Source organism: Salvelinus namaycush, chromosome 18 (genome assembly GCF_016432855.1).
Source record: "Salvelinus namaycush isolate Seneca chromosome 18, SaNama_1.0, whole genome shotgun sequence".
Taxonomy (NCBI): domain Eukaryota; kingdom Metazoa; phylum Chordata; class Actinopteri; order Salmoniformes; family Salmonidae; genus Salvelinus; species Salvelinus namaycush.
The window spans coordinates 21,429,678-21,449,089 of NC_052324.1; positions in this window are offsets into that span (position 1 = coordinate 21,429,678).

Below are 19,412 nucleotides of genomic sequence, written 5' to 3' on the forward strand. Positions count from 1 at the left end.
AATGGCAGACTAAACCTGGAGATCAGTCCCTCAGATAGATCCTTCCATCACTCCCTCACTCCCTCCTCATCTCCATGCACGTCTCAAGTTCTCCAATTCCTGGCTAGGCAACTGGCGGCTGTCTCAACTGATGATGGAAAACCGGCCAGTGGACAAATATTTGTTTTCACTTTGTCTGCTTTTATCATTCACTTTGTCCACCCCCACACATATGAAAACACTGCATAAGCCCTCATTACAAAGCCAATCCCGGAGAAGTGGCTTTTTGCGCACACACCTACACATACACATACACACACATACTGTACATACACACGTACACACACGTACAGACCCATGTGCATGGGTGCACTCTTACGTCCGGCCAGAAAGGTCTGCTGATGAGCTTAAGCCTTGACCAGAATGCAGAATGATAGATGAACATAAATGAGCTGTTCAAGCCTACTGTACATGACAAGTGTGGGAGGAAACTGTCTGAATGTCCGATCTCAACTGGCCAGAACCCAGATTTATATTCCACATGTTGAACTTCCTACCACTCTTCCCTGGTAGAGCTCAGAGAGGCCAGAACAAGGTGAGTGAGATGGACATTGGAAAGCACCAAACTCAATCTAAAGTTTCAGGTAGCAACTTAGCTGAACTCTGGTGAGTCATTCGAGCTCTTTTCACATTGCCTGAATAGATCTAATTGAGTGCATGTACTGAGCAGCCTGTTCGGTCTCTTTCAAGGCCAACCGTGGAACCAAAACGATTTGCTCATGGAATGCAATGGAAACAATAACAACAACTTTAAATCAGGCAAAAGGGCCACATCACAGGAATGGGACATTTCCAATGGCATAAACATATCACTTAGACGACCCAATTATTACAACACTTCTATTTTTGTAGAGTCAAAGCGGGAGACATTTTTACAGTAAAACTTGTACTGCAAACTGATAAGCGCAAGGAACACAGCGGGAGTCATCAGACTAGCAACAGTAAAAGCAATTGCTCTTGTATCTCAATGAACAACTTCCCCTTGGCTCCAATGAACCCATTGAATTTTGCTGTGTGCTATTTGGCATCATTACGATATGCATTTAGAGGGACCAGTTTACTGTGACCCCCTGTGTAATCTGTCATCACACAACTGGTGCAGCAATGGGAAACATCCGGGGATGTGTGTCTGGCTGCAGTGGACAGAGAGAGGGACTGACTGGGCATCAAGCCCACAGAGGATGGAGCCATGAGAACAAACAGTCTGCTAAAGTGTTCTACTCTCTCTCTCTGACTTTATGCCACAGATAGTATTACTAAGATGAAGGGTAATGTAGACCGACAACATTACAATTATGAGCTGTGTATGAATGTTTCTTCTCACTTGGTACTGAGAGGACATATGGTAAGACCCGTATCAGAGTTATCTTAACCTCAATCTCATCTAGACGCATCAAAGGATGGAACCTGTATCAAATTGCTATGGGTAGTCATTTACATGAAACAATAGATCACCTTGGTGCAAATTATGAGCGCTCATATTTCCATCTCTGGTTCATTCAATACCCCAGGCTACCAGCTGACCTGTGTTATGCACACCTGTCTACATTGTAATTAGTCTGCAGCTGATAAGAGCTTGATTAGACACAGTAATGAAAGTCTCAGTGACATATAATTGAATTACTACTTTGCAACTGTTGGTGTTCTTACCCTTAATGAACATTGGGTAATCCTAGATTGTTCCATGAAGCCAGATCCAAAAGTCCCAATGCACTACTTTGTGCCTGGCCCCAATGTCATCACTTGCGTCACCCCGACGGGATGGGTTGGAAAATTGTTTAGCTGGACAAATTACATATAGTTTGCAGAATGACAAAGAACAGTGATGTCAGGGATTCAATCAAATAACTCATCCTGAAACGTGATTACTGGCAATTCAACCTTGGGATTACAACCCCCTTTTCTCCCACTGGTATTTGGACTTGATCTGCAGAGTGTACAGGCTCATGTCAGGCCACTGTTTCTCTATCACTCTGTATTTTGAAATAAATACTCTCCGTCAACGCGGGAACATTGCCGTTAAATTTCAGTTGGGCTTTAACGCTGAACTTCCGCGATAAGGCTTGAATAGAGCCCTAGCTGTTCTATTTCAGAATTCAGAGGAACAGGTCTGTGCTCGCCGCCAGCCTTCATATACCATTAGCAATGTGAGTAATGTTCCAAAGCAAAGGGAAGCGGGCTGCAGAAATGCTATCACAGGCCAGGATCTCATGTTTTCTCTCCCCTCTCTCACCCCCTCCTGTCTCAACCTACAGTAGGTTATAAACTTAGCTGTCTCTCCCTCCTCTGCCATGCCTGTCGACTCCCCACCCCCAGACAACCCAATCTTACGACACCCTCCTCTCTCCTCTCAGTCTCCATTTTGCTCTCTCTGTCTCCTCAGATCAACTCAAGCATTAACTGGCCAGGCCAGATTCTTCAGTGCATGCAGGTGAAAAACAACAAGTTGTATCACAAAGGAGTGTTGAGGTGTGTCTCTTGCTCCTTAGCAGTCTGACCCATGTTAAGGAGGTGAGTATGTTCAGGGACTTGCGTGCAGCGAAAGAATTCAACAACAAAAGAAGGCAGATGCCTCAAAGTCTTCCAGCCTCTCTCCTCTCGCGTTATCTCTAAGCCCCCTGGGATCATCATGAGTACTGAGAAAGACCAAAACAATGCTTTCCCAGAGCCACGGGAGAGAAGGAAAACATATACTATCATAAAATGCATGTATAATGTAAGGTTGTAAAGGCTCATTACAGATTACAGAGTGTTGCTTTAAAGTGAGAGATCTTTCACTGGTTCCTTTAATATAATTCAATCCCCTTTCCTATTTTCCTCGTGTAGCTTTATCTGCAATCAGCACAGCTAAGCCTTATTACAATATGCGTAGCCTGGCGCCAGGGGCAGAACCCTCACATGCACTAACTCTTTAGACATGCTGCTCAGAGCCACAACTGCTGAAACCATCCTTGTGGAATCCCTAAAGACATAGAAAGAGTAGATGCTCGGTAGACATACCTCTGTGATTAATGCCCAAAGAAGTTGGGGGCATTAATCTTTGATTAAAGAGCCACTGACCATGCCAATTGGCGCTTGTTTTTCTGTTGCTAATTAGAAAAACTAGATTTCAGTCTTGGAGGTGTGTTTCCTGACTGATTCTGTATTTGGTTAATGATGTTTGTCCCCATGACACACTGTAGACGCGGAAGCCGATTTCACATCCTCAAAGTCCCCAGAATGAATCTAAAATAACTCAAGAACTATGTAATTATTTTTTACGTTTTTTGTCGAGGATGTTTTAGTATGCCAATTTTACATCTACAGTTGAAGTCAGAAGTTTACATACACTTAGTTTGGAGTCATTAAAACTCGTTTTTCAACCACTCCACAAATTTCTTGTTAACAAACTATAGTTTTGGCAAGTCGGTTAGGACATCTACTTTGTGCATAACACAAGTCATTTTTCCCAAAATTGTTTACAGACAGATTATTTCACTTATAATTCACTGTATCACAATTCCAGTGGGTCAGAAGTTTACATACACTAAGTTGACTGTGCCTTTAAACAGCTTGGAAAATTCCAGAAAATGATGTCATGGCTTTAGAAGCTTCTGATAGGCTAATTGACATAATTTGATTCCATTGGAGGGGTACCTGTGGATGTATTTCAAGGCCTACCTTCAAACTCAGTGCCTCTTTGCTTGACATCATGGGAAAATCAAAAGAAATCAGCCAAGACCTCCGGAAAAAATGTGTAAACCTCCACAAGTCTGGTTCATCCTTCGGAGCAATTTCCAAACGCCTGAAGGTACTACGTTCATCTGTACAAACAATAGTATGCACGTATAAACACCATGGGACCACGCAGCCGTCATACTGCTCAGAAAGGAGACGCGTTGTGTCCCCTAGACATGAACGTACCTTGGTGCAAAAAGTATAAATCAATCCCAGAACAACAGCAAAGGACCTTGTGAAGATGCTGGAGGAAACAGGTACAAAAGTATCTATATCCACAGTAAAACGAGTCCTATATCGACATAACCTGAAAGGCCCCTCAGCAAAGAAGAAGCCACTGCTCAAAAACCGCCATTAAAAAGCCAGACTACGGTTTGCAACTGCACATGGGGACAAAGATCGTACTTTTTGGAGAAATGTCCTCTGGTCTGATGAAACAAAAATAAAACTGTTTGGCCATAATGACCAACGTTGTGTTTGGAGGAAAAACGGGGAGGCTTGCAAGCCGAAGAACACCATCCCAACCGTGAAGCACTGGGTGGCAGCATCATGTTGTGGGGGTGCTTTGCTGCGGGAGGGACTAGTGCACTTCACAAAATAGACGGCATCATGAGGAGGAAAATGATGTGGATATATTGAAGCAACATCTCAAGACATCAGTCAGGAAGTTAAAGCTTGTCGCAAATGGGTCCCCAAGCATACTTCCAAAGTTGTGACAAAATGGCTTAAGGACAACAAAATCAAGGTATTGGAGTGACCATCACAAAGCCCTGACCTCAATCCCAGAGAAAATTTGTGGGCAGAACTGAAAAAGCATGTGGGAGCAAGGAGGCCTACAAACCTGACTCAGTTACACCAGCTCTGTCAGGAGAATTGGGCCAAAATTCACCCAACTTATTGTGGGAAGCTTGTGGAAGGCTACCCGAAACGTTGACCCAAGTTAAACAATTTCAAGGCAATGCTACCAAATACTAATTGAGTGTATGTAAACTTCTGACCTACTGGGAATGTGATGAAAGAAATAAAAGCTGAAATAAATCATTCTCTCTACTATTATTCTCACATTTCACATTCTTAAATTAAAGTGGTGATCCTAACTGACCTAAGACAGGGAATTTTTACTAGGATTAAATGTCAGGAATTGTGAAAAACTGAGTTTAAATGTATTTGGCTTAGGTGTATGTAAACTTCCGACTTCAACTGTAACTTAAGGTGTTTAGTGCAGTATTTCTCAAGTAAAAAAATGCCAGAGCTGCCCACTTTCTATGCTATTGGATAGACAGCAAACACCGTAACTGTTCACCCCATGTTAGTGGGCAAATGGACATTTTCAAATCGAAACCCAACCTCCATTTACCCGTTGTGACGCACAGATGTTCCAAACTCTGTTTAAGACGAGACAGACTTTATAACCAAAATTATCCAAAATAGTCAATTTTGACAATAGAATAAATGTTTCTGACTCATATCAATGTCATAAAGGCCATTTTCTAAAAGGAATTTGTTGCTTTTTAAAGGCAGTCGCTCTTTAAAGCCCACAATGTTGCCATTGGAATACATGCTAGTCTCAACATCAGCTTTTGAGGAGCTTAGTTGACATAAAAAGAGAGAGCAACATGACACAATCTGAAATTGCCCTCATTTCCTTTCAAATGTCTATCTCGTTGAAAATGCAATAGCATCCCACATTAATCATGCGTTTAAAAATTGTGAGAGAGCTAGTAAAGGAACTAAGAAGTTTAAGCAGTAGTTGCACCGGACTAGAAATCCTGTTTCTCTGGTTGTGCCCTCAGTGTATTTGGTAAATAGCCTGACATTTGAAAATGTAGTGAGAGCACCGGTAATAGACCTCAACCTCTGTGAATTAGGCAGTGCTGGTGATAATGGGGGTTTGCAATAAAATCAGAGTAGGGCTAATGTTTTTGATGGGGCATGATAGGGTATGGGTAGGGGCAATTAGAGCTGAATAAATGTAGGCTATAAAAGGGCATTCTCACGAGTAACAACAAATAAAGCAGAGAGAGGGTGAATGAAAATAATTTCTAGAAAACAGGTTTTTCACTTCATCATGTTGGTGGTGTTGTATGCAGAAATATGGAAACTATACCTACAGTGCCTTCAGAAAGTATTCACACCCCTTGACTTTCTCAACATTTTGTTGTGTTACAAAGTAGTTTAATTGTCATTTTTTGTCAACGATCTACACAAAATACTCTGTAATGCCAAAGTGGAAGACTTTTTTTAATTAATGGAAAATAAAACACTCATATTTTGACTAGATAAATATTCAACCCCCTGAGTCAATACATGTTAGAATCACCTTTTGCAGTGATTACAGCTGGTAGTCTTTCTGAATCTCTAAGCGCTTTGCAAATGTGGATTGTACAATATTTGCCCATTATTCTTTTAAAAATTATTCAAGCTCTGTCAAGTTGGTTGTTGATCATTGCTAGAAAGATGAGTCAAAACTGTAACTGTAAGTCAAAACTGTAACTAGGCTGCTCAGGAACATTCAACGTCATCTTGGTAAGTAACTCCAGTGTAGATTTAGCATTAAGTTTTTGGTTGTTGTCCTGCTCAAAGGTGGATTTGTCTCCCAGTGTGTGTTGGAAAGCAGACTGAACCAAGTTTTCCTCTAGGACTTTGCCTGTGCTCAGCTCTATTCCTTTTATCCTAAAAAACTGCCTAGTCCTTGTCGATGACAAGCATACCCATAACATGATGCAGCCACCATCGTGCTTCAAAATATGAAGAGTGGTACTCAGTGATGTGTTGTGTTGGATTTGCCCCAAACATAACGCTTTGTATTCAGGACAAAAAGTTCATTTCTTTGCCACATTTTTTGCAGTTTTACCTTAGTGCTGTATTGCAAACAAGATGCATGTTTTGGAATATTTGTATTCTGTACAGGGTTCCTTCTTTTCACTCTGTCATTTAGGTTAGTATTGTAGAGTAATTACAATGTTGTTGAGCCATTCTAAGTTGTCTCCTAATACAGCCACTTGTCACGATCGTCTTTGGGTGAGAGAGAGGACCAAGGCGCAGCGTGTGAAAAATACATCTTCTCTTTATTATTAAGAAGAAAAACAAAACAAAACAACAAATAGACGAACGTGAAGCTATATAAATGAACTAAGTGCACACATGCAACATAGAACATAGACACAGACAATTACCCACAAAACCCCAATGCCTATGACTGCCTTAAATATGGCTCTCAATCAGAGACAATGAACCACAGCTGCCTCTAATTGAGAACCAATCTAGGCAGCCATAGACATAACTAGACAACTACACTAGACACTACAAAAACACATACATTCCCCATGTCACACCCTGACCTAACTAAAAAACATAAAGAAAACAAAGAATACTAAGGCCAGGGCGTGACAGTACCCCCCCCCCCAAAGGTGCGGACTCCGACCGCACAAACTGACATAGAAAGGGGAGGGTCCGGGGGTGGGCCCCATCATGGCGGCGGCTCGGGTGCGGGACGTGGCCCCCACTCCACCATTGTCAATACCCGCTTTGGTAGCCTCCTCCAAATGGCCACCCTCCAAATTAACCCCACTGGATTAGGGGGCAGCACCGGACTGAGGGGCAGCTCCGGACTGAGGGACGGCAGCTCCGGACTGAGGGACGGCAGCTCCGGACTGAGGGACGGCAGCTCCGGACTGGCTGACGGCAGCTCCGGACTGGCTGACGGCTCTGGCTGGTCATGGCTGGCTGACGGCTCTGGCTGGTCATGGCTGGCTGACGGCTCTGGCTGGTCATGGCTGGCTGACGGCTCTGGCTGGTCATGGCTGGCTGACGGCTCTGGCTGGTCATGGCTGGCTGACGGCTCTGGCTGGTCATGGCTGGCTGACGGCTCTGGCTGGTCATGGCTGGCTGACGGCTCTGGCTGGTCATGGCTGGCTGACGGCTCTGGCTGGTCATGGCTGGCTGACGGCTCTGGCTGGTCATGGCTGACGGACGGCTCTGGCTGGTCATGGCTGGCGGACGGCTCTGGCTGGTCATGGCTGGCGGACGGCTCGGGCTGATCCTGTCTGGCGGAAGGCTCGGGCTGATCCTGTCTGGCGGAAGGCTCGGGCTGATCCTGTCTGGCGGAAGGCTCGGGCTGATCCTGTCTGGCGGAAGGCTCTGGCTGATCCTGTCTGGCGGAAGGCTCTGGCTGATCCTGTCTGGCGGAAGGCTCTGGCTGATCCTGTCTGGCGGAAGGCTCTGGCTGCTCCTGTCTGGCGGAAGGCTTTGGCTGCTCCTGTCTGGCGGAAGGCTCTGGCGGCTCCTGTCTGGCGGAAGGCTCTAGCGGCTCCTGTCTGGCGGACGGCTCTGAAGGCTCATGGCAGACGGGCAGCTTTGCAGGCTCATGGCAGACGGGCGGCTTTGAAGGCTCAGTCCAGACGGGCAGTTCATGCGGCGCTTGGCAGACGGACAGTTCAGACGGCGTTGGGCAGACGGGCAGTTCAGGCGCCGTTGGGCAGACGGGCAGTTCAGGCGCCGCTGGGCAGACGGGCAGTTCAGGCGCCGCTGGGCAGACGGCAGACTCTGGCCGGCTGAGACGCACTGTAGGCCTGGTGCGTGGTGCCGGAACTGGAGGTACCGGGTTAAGGACACGCACCTTCAGGCTAGTGCGGGGAACAACAGGACGCACAGGACTCTGGGGACACACAGGAGGCTTGGTGCGTGGTGCCGGAACTGGTGGTACCGGGCTGGAGACACGCACCATAGGGCGAGTGCGTGGAGGAGGAACAGGGCTCTGGAGACACACTGGAAGCCTGGTGCGTGGTGTAGGCACTGGTGGTACTGGGCTGGGGCGGGGAGGTGGCGCCGGAAATACCGGACCGTGCAGGCGTACTGGCTCCCTTGAGCACTGAGCCTGCCCAACCTTACCTGGTTGTATGCTCCCCGTCGCCTGACCAGTGCGGGGAGGTGGAATAACCCGCACCGGGCTATGTAGGCGAACCGGGGACACCATGCGTAAGGCTGGTGCCATGTAAGCCGGCCCGAGGAGACGCACTGGTGGCCAGATGCGTTGGGCCGGCTTCATGACATCCGGCTCAACGCTCAATCTAGCCCGGCCGATACGTGGAGCTGGAATGTACCGAACCGGGCTATGCACGCGTACAGGAGACACCATGCGCTCTACTGTGTAACACGGTGTCTGCCCGTACTCTCGCTCTCCACGGTAAGTACAGGGAGTATGCGCAGGTCTCCTACCTGACTTCGCCACACTCCCTTTAAGCCCCCCCCCCAAGAAATTTTTGGGTAGTACTCACGGGCTTCCAGCCTTGCCTCCGTGCTGCCTCCTCATATCGCCTCCTCTCGGCTTTCGCTGCCTCCAGCTCAGCTTTGGGGCGGCGATATTCTCCTGGTTGAGCCCAAGGTCCCTTACCATCCAATTCGTCCTCCCATGTCCAGAAATCCTGTGTAGGTGGGTCCTGTTGTCGCTTGACACGCCGCTTGGTCCGATTTAGGTGGGTAATTCTGTCACGATCGTCTTTGGGTGAGAGAGAGGACCAAGGCGCAGCGTGTGAAAAATACATCTTCTCTTTATTATTAAGAAGAAAAACAAAACAAAACAACAAATAGACGAACGTGAAGCTATATAAATGAACTAAGTGCACACATGCAACATAGAACATAGACACAGACAATTACCCACAAAACCCCAATGCCTATGACTGCCTTAAATATGGCTCTCAATCAGAGACAATGAACCACAGCTGCCTCTAATTGAGAACCAATCTAGGCAGCCATAGACATAACTAGACAACTACACTAGACACTACAAAAACACATACATTCCCCATGTCACACCCTGACCTAACTAAAAAACATAAAGAAAACAAAGAATACTAAGGCCAGGGCGTGACACCACTAAACTGTAACTGTTTTCAAGTCACCATTGGCCTCATGGTAAAATCCCTGAGCGGTTTCCTTCCTCTCCAGCAACCGAGTTAGGAAGGATGCCTGAATCTTTGTAATAACTGGGTGTATTGATACATCATCCAAAGTGTAATTAATAACTTCACCCTGCATAAAGGGATATTCAATGCCTGCTTTATATTTTATTTTTATCCAACTAACAATAGGTGCACTTCTTTGCGAGGCATTGGAAAACCTCCCTGGTGTTTGTTGTTGAATCTGTGTTTGAAATTCACTGCTCGACTGAGGGACCTTAGAGATAATTATGTGGGGTACAGAGATGAGGTAGTCATTCAACACAGAGTCCATGTAACTTTTTTATGTGACTTGTTAAGCACATTTTTACTCAGGAACATGTTTAGGCTTGCCATAACAAAGGGGTTGAATGCCATAACAAAGGGGTTGAACTTTTTTGGACTCAGCTTTTCATTTTAAATTATATTGTAAAAACAAAATTTCACTTTGACATTATGGGGTATTGTGTGTAGGCCAGTGACACAAAATCTCAATTTAATCCATTTTAAATTAACTCTCTAACACAACAAAATGTGGAAAAAGTCAAGGTGTGTGAATACTTTCTGATGACACTTCCGTGTTTTATTCCTTATGTTTTTTATTTTTCTTATATAACTCTGCATAGTTGGGAAAGAGCTTGTAAGTAAGCATTTCACTTTTAGGTGAATGTGAGAAATACAATTTACTTCTTCCCACCATATGGATTCACATGCAGTCCTAAGGTTTATGATTATGGTGACTAAGCCACCAAAGGTGTTGTTGCTGTGAGAGAAGAGGTCTGACAGTGTCTCAGACTGCCTGGTAATCAGCTTGTACACAGTGTGGAGAGATAAGTCTCCCTCCGAGCCCCTGCCAAGCAAAAGGGCATCAAGTTCTAGTACTGCAGGGACACACAGCATCCGTAAAGGACATTTTGAACAACAACAAACCAACTGCTACCTGTAGTAGTATTATGCAAACATACAGCATGTAGCATTCTAACAAAGAGAGCCTGTAAAAAGTATTTCACTAGAGGACCTAGAAAGGCAATATATCCAGTACATCTCCATTTCTGATACACATAACTACTAAGCAATCCACAAACTATATACCCACCTTACACATATAGTACCAGTCAAAAGTTTGGACACACCTACTCGTTCAAGGGTTTTTCTTTATTTGTACTATTTTTTACATTGTATAATAATAGTGAAGTCATTAAAACTAAACAAAGAGTGTTAAACAAATCTAAATATATTTTAGATTTGATATTCTTCAAAGTAGCCACCCTTTCCCTTGATGACAGCTTTGCACACTCTTGGCATTCTTTCAACCAGCTTCATGAGGTCGTCACCCAGAATGCATTTCAATTAACAGGTGTGCCTTTGTGGAATTTCTTTCCTTCTTAATGCGTTTGAGCCAGTCAGTTGTGTTGTGACAAGGTAGGGGTACTATACAGAAGATATCCCTATTTGGTAAAAGACCAAGACCAAATTTAGTCAAGAACAGCTCAAACAAGCAAAGAGAAACGACAGTCCATCATTATTTTAAGACATGAAGGTCAGTCAACACGGAACATTTCAAGAACCTTGAAAGTTTCTACAAGTGCAGTCGCAAAAACCATCAAGCTCTATGATGAAACTGGCTCTCATGAGGACTGCCACAGGAAAGGAAGACCCAGAGTTGCCTCTGCTGCAGAGGGTAAGTTCATTAGAGTTAACTGCACCTCAGATTGCAGCCCAAATAAATGCTTCACAGAGTTCAAGTAACAGACACATCTCAACATCAACTGTTCAGAGGAGACTGCATGAATAAGGCCTTCATGGTCGAATTGCTGAAAAGAAACCACTACTAAAGGACACAAATAATAAGAAGAGACTTGCTTTGTCCAAGAAACACGACCAATGGACATTAGACCGGTGGAAATCTGTCCTTTGGTCTGATAAGTCCGAATTTGAGATTGTTGGTTCCAACCGCCGTGTCTTTGTGAGACGCAGAGTAGATGAACGGATGATCTCCGCATGTGAGGTTCCCACCGTGAAGCATGGAGGGGGAGGTGTGATGGTGTGGGGGTGCTTTGCTGATGACACTGTCAGTGATTTATTTAGAAATCAAGGCACACTTAACCAGCATGGCAACCCCAGCATCCCATCTGGTTTGCGCTTAGTGGGACTATCCTTTGTTTTCAACAGGATAATGGCCCAAAACACACCTCCAGGGTGTGTAAGGTCTATTTGAACAAAGAGAGTGATAGAGTCCTGCATCAGATGACCTGGCCTCCACAATCAATTGAGGTGGTTTGGAATGAGTTGGACCACAGAGTAAAGGAAAAGCAGCCAACAAGTGCTCAGCATATGTGGGAACTACTTCAAGACTGTTTGAAACGCATTCCTCATGAAGTTTGTTGAGAGAATGCCAAGAGTGTGCAAAGCTGCCATCAAGGCAGAGTGGCTACTTTGAAGAATCTATTTGTTTAAAACTTTTTAGGTTACTACATGATTCCATATGTCTTATTATGTAGTTTTGATGTCTTCACCATTATTCTACAATGTAGAAAATAGTAAAAAAAAAAAAAAAAAAACTTAAATGAGTAGGTGTGTCCAAACTTTTGACTGGTACCCACACATTACCTACACTCTCAAAGAAACACAGAAACTATGCTGTAAACATACACTATTGACTGTCTGAGCTAGTTTTTGTGAGAAGGCGCCCCGTGAATTGCCCATCCCTGGAGTGGTATGAGCCCAAGGGGTCAGACAGAGACAGGGCATTCAGGAAGGCTCTGGTGTGAAGATGGAGAGGTAGATAGGAACGGGTGGGTGAAGGAAGATGATTGAGGAGAAACATGTGCCACTGGCTGGACAGACTGATGGCAAGACTGGGTTACAGGAGGTTAAGAATGGTGCCCAGATTAGGTATACAGTGGTGATAAAATATACTAGATGCTTATCTCCCCCACTGTATCTATATCTATACACAGATCCACGAGAGTCACTGCGTCAACCACACACGATCTGCCCCTTCATTTGACATTGCATTATACGGTTTAAGGTTATACCAAGCACCCCACCTGAGGTGGTTATTGTAGAGTTACTCTGCATTGGCCTCTTTAAATACAATCATTATAAATAAACTGGCCAGTAATTGCTGGGCCACTTACTGGGGGAGTTGGGGTACTCTGCTGGGAAAAGCAACTACAATGCCCCACTCGGGTTAGCCAGACTGGTCTCATAGACTAGACGTAACAGAGTAAATGTAAATCCAGGACACTCAAATTAGTATGATATTCTAAGTTTGGTATGGTTACTTTGATAAGGCAGAAGGTTACTTAAAGCCAAAACAAAAGGGAAGGGTGGTTGGTCGAGGTGGATAGGAGGGCATATGACGCGAATGTCTTGCATATCAAACTTTGCGTGTTTGAATCTAATCACGGATAACTTTAGCATTATAGCAACTTTTCAACTACTTACTACTTTTTAGTTACTTTGCAACTAAACTCAGCAAAAAAAGAAACGTCCCTTTTTCAGGACCCTGTCTTTCAAAAATAATTCGTAAAAATCCAAATAACTTCACAGATCTTCATTGTACGGGGTTTAAACACTGTTTCCCATGTTTGTTCAATGAACCATATACAATTAATGAACATGCACCTGTGGAACGGTCGTTAAGACACTAACAGCTTACAGACGGTAGGCAATTAAGGTCACAGTTATGAAAACGTAGGACACTAAAGAGGCGTTTCTACTGTCTCTGAAAAACACCAAAAGAAAGATGCCCAGGGTCCTTGCTCATCTGCGTGAACGTGCCTTAGGCATGCTGCAAGGAGGCATGAGGATTGCAGATGTGGCCACGGCAATAAATTGCAATGTCTGTACTGAGACAGTCCTACAGGGAGACAGGACAGACAGCTGATCGTCCTCGCAGTGGCAGACCACGTGTAATAACACCTGCACAGGATCGGTACATTCGAACATCACACCTGCGGGGAAGGTACAGGATGGCAAAAACAACTGCCTGAGTTACACCAGGAACGCACAATCCCTCCATCAGTGCTCAGACTGTCCGCAATAGGCTAAGAAAGGCTGGACTGAGGGCTTGTAGGCCTGTTGTAAGACATCACCGGCAACAACGTCGCCTATGGGCACAAACCCACCGTCGCTGGACGCTGCAAGGCAGGAATGTCAGTGTTCTGCCATTGCCAGAGAAGAGCCCAGATCTCAATCCCATTGAGCACGTCTGGGACCTGTTGGATCGGAGGGTGAGGGCTAGGGCCATTCCCCTCAGAAATGTACGAGAACTTGCAGGTGCTATGGTGGAAGAGTGGGGTAACATCTCACAGCAAGAACTGGCACATCTGGTGCAGTCCATGAGGAGGAGATGCACTGCAGTACTTAATGCAGCTGGTGGCCACACGAGATACTGACTGTTACTTTTGATTTTGACTTTGTTCAGGGACACATTATTCCATTTCTGTTAGTCACATGTCTGTGAAACTTGTTCAGTTTATGTCTCAGTTGTTGAATCTTGTTATGTTCATACAAATATTTACACATGTTAAGTTTGCTGAAAATAAACGCGGTTGACAGTGAGAGGACGTTTCTTTTTTTGCTGAGTTTACTTAGCATGCTAGCTAACCCTTCCGCTAACCCTAACCTTAACCTTTTTAGCTAACCCTTCCCCTAACCTTACCCCTTTAACCTAACTCTGACCCAGGCCAGTCAAAAGGAGCTCTGTAAGCCAGAATAAAGATAATTTTTATGTTGCTGTTGTACAAACATTTTATATCTATGCGCTTCCCACATATTTACTGAGCTGAAAGTGAAGGGGGGTCATTGAAACATTCAGAGAAAGGGGTGGTGATGGTTGTAAAGGTGGGGCCAATCCCAGTAGGCACCAGTGAATGATTGTGATGTCAGACTTTAAGGTAGGCTTCCACGATATTAAGGAATGACATTGGACTGGGACATGTATTGTCTAAATCTCTCTCTCATTGCCTGTTATAGAGGAGCATGTCAAAGTGTTAGACTCAGTAACGTCTAGAGAGCTAAACGTATGAGGGCAGGAGAATTGGGTGTGTCCCTGCTTAGGTCACTGAAACACTGAACTGGTCTAGAATGGCTGTTCTGCAGAACAGCAAGATACAGTAAGATACACACCTGATAATGAACAAATGCAGTGGAACACAACATGAAAGCTATCTGGCAATCTGGAATACTGGATGAGTAAAAAGAAAGTGTTTACAAGACAATTCCTAGACCTTTTCACTTATCTGAATATCTTGGACATGTTTCATATTTTAGATTCTGTTGGAACCCGTCTAAGATTCTTAAACTGTTATTTCACTGCTCAGGCGTATCTGATCACTTTGTGGCTAAATACAGTACCCAATGGCCTGATCATCTCAGTTCGATGGGTTGAGATGTGTTCTAAGAGGAAAACCATTTAAAATGGTACAGTATAGAGAAGTAGATATTTGTGAACTAGGCCTCTGTGTAGTGATGTTTTTGAGCAAACTGTCAGGCCTTTGGGAATGTGGACAAAATCCGCTCCACCCTTCTCATGCAAGAACCAAAAAATCCTCTAGTCGGTCCACACCACCATGATCCCCTGAGTGTCCTCTCAGTGACCACCGTGATAACTTTAAACCCAATTGGATCTCATGTAGAAGAGAACACTGACCTTCCTCTGCTGGAATGCATTAAAGCAGGGAAGGGCAACTGGCGGCCCTTGTATCAATATCCACTAAAATGAAACAATACAAAATGTATTTATTATTATTATTATTATTTTTGGGGGGAACTCAGTCAGGGTCTCAACTTACTGTTGCAAGGTGGAATAGTAGAATGCACAACGTTCAAATTTGGTTGTGCGTCAGTGTTTGATAGTCACTCAATTGGCCCAAATCAGCGAACATGTTTTAGTTTTTTAAGTTAGTCTAGCGGACAACTATTTGAACTTGTAGTAATCAAGGTCGAATTAGAGCCCAGGAGGGTTCCCATTGATTTTGTTAGTCAATCTCAGTTAGATATCATATGAGAAACTGCAAACATTTCTCTCCACCCTATGGCAAAATGTGTATAATTGCAGGGAATTAGCTGTAAAACTGGGTTGGGCAACTGCAACCCTCATGAGTTCAGACTTTTTGTGGCCCCCCACCTCCATCAAAGTTGCCCATCCCTGCATTGGAGTCTCAATAACCTCCACTGAACCCAACAAACCTCTTCATTGTCTTGATCACAGCACATTTACATTTACATTTAAGTCATTTAGCAGACGCTCTTATCCAGAGCGACTTACAAATTGGTGCATTCACCTTGTGATATCCAGTGGAACAACCACTTTACAATATCCACTTTACACACTTTACACTTAACACTTTTTACAATATCCACATATCCACATATCCCTACCGGCCAAACCCTCCCTAACCCGGACGACGCTAAGCCAATTGTGCGTCGCCCCACGGACCTCCCGGTCGCGGCCGGCTGCGGCAGAGCCTGGGCGTGAACCCAGAGACTCTGGTGGCACAGCTAGCACTGCGATGCAGTGCTCTAGACCACTGCGCCACCCGGGAGATATGTCTATTATGTCTATTACACCAGTCTATTACACCAGTGAGTTGTTAAATACTGTTGAAAATAACATTGACATTGTAGAACACTGTCCTCCTACGTTAACTCCCACATACAACTATGCCAACATTACTTTAATGTCATTATTGTTGCCTCTATTCCCTTCTCAATTAAATATGTTTTTCTTCAGTTCATCCCCTTCTTGTTTCATGTTGACATTAGAATTATCATCACGAGTGTACACTGGAGTCATCTTGTGTCTATTAAACTTTATTTTCCTTGACCTTTTTACATGCTTTATTAAGTTGTCATGTTCCCCTGATGCAGAGTTATTGCTCCTGGATCTCACCTTGACAAGGCGAGACCCAAATGCAGACACAGGAGGCAGATGGTAGAGCTCTGAAATGTATTATAACAAAGGGATAGGCAAAGGCAGGTTGGGGACAGGCGAGAGTTCATAAACCAGGTCAGAGTCCAAACAGTACCAGACAATAGGCAGTCTCGAGGTCAGGCCAGGCAGGGGTCAGAAACCAGATCCGAGTCCAAAACAGTACAAGGGGATAGGCAGGCTGGTAGTCAGAACAGGCAGAGTGGTCAGGCAGGCGGGTACGGAGTCATGACAGGCAAGGGTCGAAACCAGGAGGACTAGAAACAAACAGAGACTGGGAAAAATAAAAAAACTGGCACAGAGAGACAGGAAACACAGGGATATATACAGGCAGAATGGTCAGGCAGGCAGGTATGGAGTTCCTGAGTGGCGCAGCGGTCTAAGGCATTGCATCTCATTGCAAGAGGCGTCACTGCAGTCCCTGGTTCGAATACAAGCTGCATCACATCCGGCTGTGGTTGGGAGTCCCATAGGGCGGTGCACAATTGGCCCAGCGTTGTCCAGGTTTGGTCAGTGTAGGCAGTCATTGTAAATAAAAATTTGTTCTTAACTGACTTGCCTAGTTAAATAAAGGTTACACACACGCACATACAGTTGAAGTCGGAAGTTTATATACACTTAGATTGGAGTCATTAAAACTCGTTTTTCAACCACTCCACAAATTTCTTGTTAACAAACTATAGTTTGGCAAGTCAGTTAGGACATCTACTTTGTGCATGACACAAGTAATTTATCCAACAATTGTTTAGACAGATTATTTCACTTATAATTCACTGTATCACAAGACGTATTTCACTCGTCATACCGCTCAGGAAGGAGACGCGTTCTGTCTCATAGAGATGAACGTACTTTGGTGCGAAAAGTGCAAATCAATCTCAGAACAACAGCAAAGGACCTTGTGAAGATGCTGGAGGAAACTGGTGCACTTCACAAAATAGATGGCATCATGAGGATGGAAAATGATGTGGATATATTGAAGCAACATCTCAAAACATCAGTCAGGATGTTAAAGCTTGATCGCAAATGGGTCTTCCAAATGAACAATGACCCCAAGCATACTTCCAAAGTTGTGGCAAACTGGCTTAAGGACAACAAAATCAAGGTATTGGAGTGACCATCACAAAGCCCTGACCTCAATCCCAGAGAAAATTTGTGGGCAGAACTGAAAAAGCATGTGGGAGCAAGGAGGCCTACAAACCTGACTCAGTTACACCAGCTCTGTCAGGAGAATTGGGCCAAAATTCACCCAACTTATTGTGGGAAGCTTGTGGAAGGCTACCCGAAACGTTGACCCAAGTTAAACAATTTCAAGGCAATGCTACCAAATACTAATTGAGTGTATGTAAACTTCTGACCTACTGGGAATGTGATGAAAGAAATAAAACCTGAAATAAATCATTCTCTCCACTATTATTCTCACATTTCACATTCTTAAAATAAAGTGGTGATCCTATCTGTCCTAAAACAGGGAATATTTACTAGGATTAAATGTCAGGAATTGTGAAAAACTGAGTTTGAATGTATTTGGCTAAGGTGTATGTAAACTTCCGACTTCAACTGTATACACCGGGGATAATAAGGGACACCTGGAGGGGGTGGAGACAATCACAAGGACAGGTGAACCAGATCAGGGTGTGACACAGTTAGATCATGGATGTTAATAATACACAATGGCAAAGGTGCGACATGGTTCAACGCGCCTGTAAATCAGGACAATACACTTTTTCGTTTTTTCAAATGGCCACCGTCTTGGAGCTAGAATTGGCTGTATACTATGGTAATGATGACACAAAAAAGAGTAAAGAAGAGCAATGTACAAAACAGCGAACTTAGCAAACAAAGCATTTGTTAAAAGTGCATAGGGGCCGCCATCTTTATGATCCTCCGCTATTACAATGAAGAATGTGTACTAAAGTACACTAAAACAGGCCAGCAGGGTACTGACACTATCCCCACTGATCTATCCCAGAGGACACAATGATGAACTGAAGCGTCACTGCTGCAAACTGTCTCCTCTCCTCCTCCCCTCTCTGTCTCTGTCTCTGTCTCTGTCTTTCTCTCTCTCTCTCTCTCTCTCTCTCTCATCCCTTTTTGTCCTCTGCTGCCATTGTGCTGGCGCCAGACCAAGTGAACCATGGCCTCCTAGCCTTTTCTCTGCTCTATGACCCATTCACTCATCCAGAGGAAGTGCAGAGGGACATGCCTCTCTTAAAGAGATGGTGCCATATAGGGCTGTGGTGGTCATTCAATTTTGTCAGCTGGTTATTGTCATGCAAAAGATGGCCGGTCTCACGGTAATTGACCAGATTATGAGTTGGCCTACTGTAGGCCTATGTTATCTGGCTATGCTCCATGCCATTGGCTGTAGGCTTGTTCATTTAGCTGACAAGATATGCTTATAAGTCCAGTGACATTATTTTATTTTATCTGGTTTTATAGTAAGAAGACTATAATTGAGCTTGGATGAATAAAATAGAAAGGATATTTTTTCCATTACAGAGCGGGTTCTTCTGTATTTTTCCCATTACAGAGCGGGTTCTTCTGTATTTTTTCCATTACAGAGCGGGTTCTTCTGTATTTTTTCCATTACAGAGAGGGTTCTTCTGTATTTTTTCCATTACAGAGAGGGTTCTTCTGTATTTTTTCCATTACAGAGCGGGTTCTTCTGTATTTTTTCCATTACAGAGCGGGTTCTTCTGTATTTTTTCCATTACAGAGAGGGTTCTTCTGTATTTTTTCCATTACAGAGAGGGTTCTTCTGTATTTTTTCCATTACA